Below are 8,514 nucleotides of genomic sequence, written 5' to 3' on the forward strand. Positions count from 1 at the left end.
TGTGCACTGTCATGTGCTCTGCCCCATGAAATGTCCCATGTCATGTCCCCTGTCATGTGCCCTGTCCCTTGTCATGTGCCCCGTCCCATGTAATGTGAACTGTCATGTGCTCTGCCCCATGTAATGTGTCATGTCCCCTGCCCCATGTAATGTGCTCTGTAATGTCCCCTGTCCCATGTAATGTCCCCTGTCCCATGTAATGTGCCCTGTTCTGTGCCCTCTCCCATATCATGTGCCCTGTCCCATGTAGTGTGGACTGTCATGTGCTTTGCCCCATGTAATGTCCACGGTCATGTGCCCTGTCCCGTGTCATGTCCCCTGCCCCAAGTAATGTCCCCTGTCATGTGCGCTACCCCATGTAATGTGCTCTGCCCCATGCAATGTCCCCTGTAATGTGCTCTGCCCCATGCAATGTCCCCTGTAATGTGCTCTCCCCCATGTAATGTCCCCTGTCATGTGCTCTCCCCCATGTAATGTGCCCTGTCCCATGCTCTGCCCCATGTAATGTCATCTGAATGGATCAGCTCTGCAGGAAAAGAAAGCACAAGTTTCACATTAAATAGGTATATTTTAATATTTATTCTTTTATTTAATGCTATTTCTACAAATAATTTTGTTATCAACAGCTCGCTGATCATACCAATGTTCCGTGAGCTGTAGATGTGAACATTTGAGGGGTTCCTCGAGATCTCAAACTTTTTGCCAGGGGTTCCTCTAAGGTAAAAAGGTTGAGAAACACTGATTTAGGGTTTGCTTGTGTCTTAATGTTTTTACATCTTGGCAGCACATCAGAAAACCAGACTGTGAGGACTGTTTGTCTACATTGAGGTTTAGATTTGGGTCTCTTCCCATATTTGATATATTGGTTTACCTAGTCATACTCAGGTACACAACATTGTTGTCTATGCTCGTGTCCTTTCTGTCTAAATCTATTGTGCCGTGCCCACAATCTATGATCTTTTTATTTGTGATATTAATATATAGGGCAGCACAGTGGTGTAGTGGTTAGCACTCTCACCTAGCAGTAAGAAGGATCACTGGTTCAAATCCCAACCACGACTCTACCTGCCTGGAGTTTGCATGTTCTCCCTGTGCCTGCGTGAGTTTCCACCGGGTACTTCGGTTTCCTCCCACAAACCAAAGACATGTAGGTAGGTTAATTGGCTTCAGTCCAAAATTGGCCCTAGTATATGAATGGGGACCGTGGATTGTGGGTTCCTTGAGGGTAGGGACCAATGTGAGTGTGTAATGTACAGGGATAGGGATTGTAGACACTCAGGTTGAACTGGATGGACTGGTGTCTTTATTCAACCTTACTAACTATGAAACTATAATACATGTATCACCTTTTTGTATTCCAGCCTTATTTTCCATGGAGGGGCCAGGAGTTCTGGCTGCAGATGTCACATGTCAGAAAGCCTCGACCCCTTACATTCAGGGATGCCAGAACCATTTCCTAGGGTTGAAGCCCAGTAGGCCCATATATAAAATTGGGGAAAGAGAGAGGGAAGATAGCAAGAGGGGATTTAAAAAGCCCTACATTTTAAATATGTGTACAAGCACAAATGCTAAGGCCTATACATAAAATGGAAAACATTCCAAAAAATCAAAAAGGAAGGTGAGCAACAGTCCCTAAAAGACTTTTTATTTAAAAAATTTGATAAAAAGCAGTGCAGATGTATGTCCACATTTAACATTTAACCCCCTTGGCACCAAGGAACGTAAACGGTGGATCCATTTTGTTTCATTGCGAGAAATCTGGATCTTCTTGTTTCCCCCTCCAATGGTCATTGATAATATCAAGACCAAACCGGAAGGGTCCCTGTTATGAAAAATATCAAAATGCCTGGGAAGGTGGTGTTTGGGGAAACCATTTTAATATTAATAATGTGTTCTCTGATACGGACACATAGAGGCTTAGTGGTCCTACCCACATATTGTAGCCGGCAACGGCACTCAATGACATAAGTCACATGAGTGCTATTGCAAGTGACCAATTCCCTGATGTCAAATTTCTTGCCAGCCCCAGACCTGAAGGAGATTTTTCTCCTTCACACATAACATTTGGACATATTTTAGGGGGTGTTTCGGGGGAAAGTAGTACAATGGAGCTGACAGTATGCATTGTTTAAGGGACTAGGCCATAGGTGTATATGGGCCCAGGATAGCGTGCTGGGGAGGTTAGTGAAGGCAAATATGCATGTGGGCCACAAAAGGAACATTAAAAGCTTCCAGCATGCATGAGGATAAAGGGGGCATTCACAGTATAGTCCAATCATAGTAATTAGGGAATGATGAAATAAATACAATACATTAGCAAATATTAAATACATACAATGTGATGTTAAAGCAGAAAACTTACCTTAATATAGTCCTTCTGCAGGACCTGAATGATGGCAGAACAGGTCTTTGGAATAATGATCCCCAGAGCCTGGGGGGAGCTGTCTGAACTTGAGGTCCTGCAGACTTGTCCCAGTCCCCAAGTACCGCAACATGGTGACTAGCCTATGCTCCGGAGTGATGGCTTGCCTCATGAAAGTATCCTGACTGCTGATATAAGGGGTGAGCAAAGCCAACAGATGGTGAAAAACGGGTTCTGTCATCCTGAAATAATTCCTGAAATCATCAGGATTATTCTCCTGAATCTCACGAAGCAGAAGCATGTGCAAGATTTGGTCACGCTGGAGTAACTAATTCTTGGTCCATGAACTCCTCCTCACCTAAATGTCTTGCAGGACAATTTTTTGGGTCAGACGGTAAATGTACCAACTAGAAACAAAGCGTTTCTAGACCTACTGATTACCAACAATACAGACCTAATCATGGATGTGGAAATACGGGGTAATTTGGGAAACAGTGATCACAGGTCAATTCATTTTAGTATAAATCACACAAATAGGAAACATAAAGGGAATACAAAGACACTGAATTTCAAAAGAGCCAACTTCCCTAATCTACACTGCCACTACTACCACTGGATGTGCAGATACACGTAGATACATGTTTACAGCAGCAGACAGCCTTGGCTCTTTTCAGCCCATCACTCAGGTGTACAGGCTGAGCAGGGATTGGACCATTTGAGATCCCGGGTGCAGTTATTTGCAGTATACTTGCTGTACCATTGTCATGTATGAATGAGACCCAAGACTGGATTTTAGCTAACCTTACTGTGCAAGTTGAGCAGGTGCAAGGGGCAACATATTGTGGTAGGCAGTAAATTCTGTGTTTTATTTAAACTTTAAAAAACTGTGTCCTAAGAAATTTTATGAAATGTTTTAAGAGCTTAAAAAAAAAATATTGTGCACTGCCTACCACAGGATGGTGCCCTTTGCATCTGTAGGTACAGTGAATATCTCTTAAACATATGGTGTTTAGGAGATATTTACATGGAAAGCAGCCGGTGATGTCACCGGTGCATGCGCTCTAATGGGACGGCATACCGCTTGGTTGTACTACTCCTGGGGAGGAGTGTAGTTCATTCTGCACTTTTATGACCCATTTTTAGCCGACAGCCAGCTATAGCCCGCTGTCAGCTGATATCGCTCAGCAGGTCCAGGCTGTGTAAACTTTAAAGTCAGGATTCACCCAGATGCCTGGACCAGTAGCTTGCTCAGCCTCTCAGTGATCCACAGAGACCCTGAGCCAGCTGCTCCTACCCCCTCCACAGCCTGGAATTACAGTGAGCTTGGGGGAGGGGGGGCAGAGCCAGGGACTGACAGTCACCACTCTACTCCCTGAAGGCCGAGAACTGAGTGATCAGTGGCCTTTAATCGCTCTGCTGTTGATCTTAGAAGCAGCTGGGGACAGATGCAACATTGGATCGATGCTCCATCCACCTAGGTAAGTATAATTTAAAAAAAAAAACGTCTCTTTTAAAGGAAAGCAACCCCCCTCTCCCTCCTAAGAACCCTCCCTCCCCAAGCAAAGATTCCCACTGTAAAATATCTCCCTCCTCCATAAATTAAACCCCCTGTTTCTAAACCGACCCCCCCCAAAGCAAAAATATCTCCCTCAGTCAACACCATCTCCCCCTGCAAAGATTTCTGATTATGAAGAAAATCTCCCTTCATCCAATCAAACTCCCTCCCAGAAGCAAATCCCTTCCATTAACCACCCCCTATAAACTTCTCTACAAGAAAATCCCCCTTTCTCCAAAACAAACCCACCCCCTTTCCTTAAACCCCCCACAAAAAGAAGGTCCCCCAGGCTGGAATTATGAAAATGTATGCCTCCCTACTTACCAGACCTCAGATTCAGCACATGACACATAAGTAGGAAAACTTCTCCATCCCCAGTCTCCCTTCGGGTGTGTCATATGATATCTTGAGGAGGAGTCTAGGAGTTCCCGCAACCATGCACTGTCAATTGCCGGCATCTGAGACCTCACAGTAATTTAATGCTTTTCACGGGGACCCCTTATGAAACTGAGGGGATGGGGCACAATAGAAAGGAGGGCTGGCTCTGCTGCACTCTGAAACTCTGATTGCTTCTACTGTGCTGATGCTAAACAGCAGGGACACCATCTAGGCCTTTTTCCAGGATAATCTGGGGGGGGGGGGGGGTTTGAACACCCCTGACCCCCCTTTTCTATGCCCCTGCTAAACTACGATCCTTGCTAGAAGATACTAAATGTGCTAAAATCTTAGGAACAAAGAACACGGAGGAAGCATGGGTATGCTTTAAGAGCATATTAACTAAGGGCATTTGTTCTGACTCAACTACAAGGTCATAAACTTTATCTCCAGCTTCATATAGGGCTTACACAATCTGGTGTTCTATTTATCCCTTGCATCAATTCAGATAACTTAACTCAATGAATAAACTCACTGTGTGGCGAGACAGATGATGATTCCTTTCAAATGTTACGTTTAATGATGGATATGTGCATGTGAGCAACCAAATATAACCAAATATAAACAATTCTAGAGAAAAGTGCAATGTGCATAAGAATGATGAATTGCATGAAATCAAAAATATAAAAGTGCGTAATGCAATACAAATAAATAAATATATCTACATATATAATTATGCCAAGAACAGCATCAATGAGAAACATCGGTGTTTCATATGGTGTAAATATTTCAATCAATAAATAATTCAATAATTCATCACGTATCAATACTCTGTGTACAACCAAAAAAAATTATAAAAAAGTTGAATTGAAAATAGTGAAGTGAAAATATATATGTGCGTATGTATGTATGTATATATATATATGTATGTGTGTGTGTGTATATGTGTGTGTGTGTATGTATATGTGTGTGTGTGTGTGTATATGTGTGTGTATGTGTGTATGTAATGTCCAAAAGATTATAAAGTGAATGTCCAAAATATGAAGCAATGTGTGTATATATCTCAAATAGAAAAAATAAAAATTTAAAATTATAATTAAAAGTTAATTAGTGTCCAAGTGCAAGAAATCACTTCCGTGAAAAACACCACTAGAAAATAAGGTGACTCTTCTCTGAAAATATAGGTGACTTGTCAGTGACCCCTTTTGTGAATGCACTCACCAGAGCGCCTCGCCCCTGCTGGGATAACAGGCGTATAACCTCCTTGGGTACAGAGAGTAAACTGCGCTATTCAAAAACCTCCCTCCAAGCAGCAACTCCAATCGTAATATTCCGATATGGTAAAAAGTGTAATGGTGAGCTGCGCTATAAAAACAAAAAATGGTGCTAAAATTACTCCTATAAGAGTGGAATGGTCAAAACAAAATATCCTAGGCTAGATGAGAAAATAAATCCCCATTAATTCATACAATAGGGGGTCAGCAACCCAAATAGAATGACAGTGAACATTGAATAGTAAGTGATGTAATAAATAATGTTATAAAAATTATTGAAAAGTGTATGAGTGAATTAAATCATTAGTACATGAGTGAAAAAAAGGGCAAAAAACAGGAATAAATGTGTGTCAGATTGCGTGAAGAGACCCAACCTAATTAAGCCAATCAAAAAAAATCCTCAAATAAGAAAAAGTGAATAACACAAAATGTATGTATCCCTCATAATGCAGACAAATAAACTCAAAAGTGAAACAAAAATAAATTCCAATAAATGTGAAAAATAATTGAAACAAGAATAAAATATAGTCACTTAAAGTCCCAAGAAAAATATCAGTCAGCAAGTGGAAATAATTTGTTCAGAGTGAGGATGAGAAATGACACCCACGTCACTTTGTGTGTACAGGAGTCCAGAAAGCCACCTCCACCAGTGAAAAAAAAAGGGGGGCCGCTTACCAGAACTTAAGATCTCAGTGTTACGTGAGATCAAAAGGGCATGTGTATGGATGATCTGGATGAACCGTCACAGGACCACACCGGACTCTCCTCAGTGTTATTCCCCAATGATGAAGCGATGGTATCACAATTCATATGGAAAGATATAAAGGAACTCGCATAGCATAAAAACCCTTATTTATTCAATCTTAAATAAAATCAGTACACTCACATGAATGAAGAAAAAACAATGCGTATCACAAAAAACTAGCCGGCCGGCTCACGATTACCGCCCGCACTTCCGGGTCTGGACCTCCATACCTCCCTTCATGGGATGCAGAACGGCGCCCTGACACACCGCTTAAGTACCATACATAACAACCACGCCTCGGTCTGAGCTTCACAGTGCGTGCAAATCCGCCATGTTACATAAGGGAAAGAGAGAAGAAGATGCCCAACTCACGCAATTCCCAATCATAGAGATACAAAACATGGAAATTATAAAATTATATGGCCATAACAAAATGTTATAATGGCGTAATAGACCAAAATGGCTCTCCCTTGCGGTTTAAGGCATCCCAGTACCTGAAATATGCAAGATGTAAAAGATACAAAAATAAAATAAAAAAATATAAAAAAGAAACCACAAATTGGAACCATGAATTTTATACATAAATAATGCATACGAGAAATGACCATTCAAAAATTGAATGAAATTTGGCAAAAAAAAGATATTTAATAAATCAATATATAAATAGAAAATACAAAAAAATATAATTATAAAAAATATGTGGGAATAAAAAAAAATGAAAATAATAAAAATTAAAAATTATTTTTTGTATGAGTGGTACACAATTTTTCTTTATCTATACATGAGACAAAATTTTTTTAAGAATCACCAGCTCAAACAGGATTCCTACATAATATTGGGTCAACAATATTGACATATGCCAGAAAAAAATCCTACATAGCATTTTACACTGACTCCTGGAGCCCAGACCGAGTTCACAAAGAATAAACACAAACTCAACACCATAAATGAATGGAAACATTAAATCCATGCTTTACAAGGAGGTCATGCGTTGTCAATAAAGGCATTCACATCCACTTCAATGTTGAGGCCATGAGGGGTGTAACATTTTAATTTATGTATCCACATCATCTCCATTTTTGAAATGCTTCTAACCAAATGGGTCCCCCTCCAGTGGGGCTTGAATTTATCGATCCCCAAGAAGATCGTATTGGAGGGGTCTCTATTGTGTGCCACAAGGTAATGTTTGGATACTGAATGTTGGGTAAAACCCCTGCGGATGTTCCCGATGTGTTCATTTAGACGCACATGTAAGGGACGTTTAGTCCGGCCCACATACTGGAGGCCACACGGGCACTCCAGTAAGTAGACCACCGCCTCAGTACAGCGGGTAATGAAAGGTTCTATATCATAAACTTTTAAAGTGGTAGTTGACCTAAAGGTGGTACTTCTCCTAGTCCTACAGCGATTTATACTGCACACAGGGCATCTCCTACATTGATAATATCCTGTGATGTCTGAGAAAAAATGTGGACGATTCGTCGGTGGATCCAGAATGTTAGGGGCCACCCTATCTTTCAATGATGTTACTCCTCTATAGACTACTTGCGGCTTATCAGGCAAGATGGTTTTCAATATAGAATCGTTCTTTAATATATGCCAATGTTTTTTTAGTATGTGTTTGATCTTAGTATGCTGACATGAATAGTTAGTGATGAATGGATGACGAAAAGAATCATTTGCATGGCCATCTCTTTGTTCCCTCAGCAAATCGGTTCTTTCAATCCGGCCTACCTGTTCTACCGTAAGTGCCAAGGAATCTGGTGAATACCCCTTGTCAATGAATCTCTGGGTCAGAATTTGAGCCTGTTCTAAAAATACCCCGTATTCGGTACAATTGCGTCTCAATCTTAGAAATTGACTTGTAGGTACTGACCTCAGCCAAGCCGGGTGATGACAGCTGGAGGTAGGTATAAAAGAATTCCTATCGGTGGCTTTCAAAAAGGTTGATGTGACCAAACGCTCTCCACTGATGGAAATGGTGAGGTCCAAGAAATTTATTTTTACCGGATTGGCTTCATAGGTGAGATGTATCCCTCTAGTATTGGAATTAAGCTCACCCATGAATATGGAAAGATCCGATTCGCTCCCATCCCATAGGAGGAGGATGTTGTCTATGTATCTGGCCCACAGGGTCAGCTGCGGCGTGTGTTGAGCATAGACAACATGCTCCTCCCACTTGGCCATAAAAAGGTTCGCCAAA

This window comes from Lithobates pipiens, unplaced genomic scaffold (assembly GCF_037356315.1).
Source record: "Lithobates pipiens isolate NorthernLeopardFrog02 unplaced genomic scaffold, aLitPip1_a1.2 Scaffold_19, whole genome shotgun sequence".
Lineage (NCBI taxonomy): Eukaryota > Metazoa > Chordata > Amphibia > Anura > Ranidae > Lithobates > Lithobates pipiens.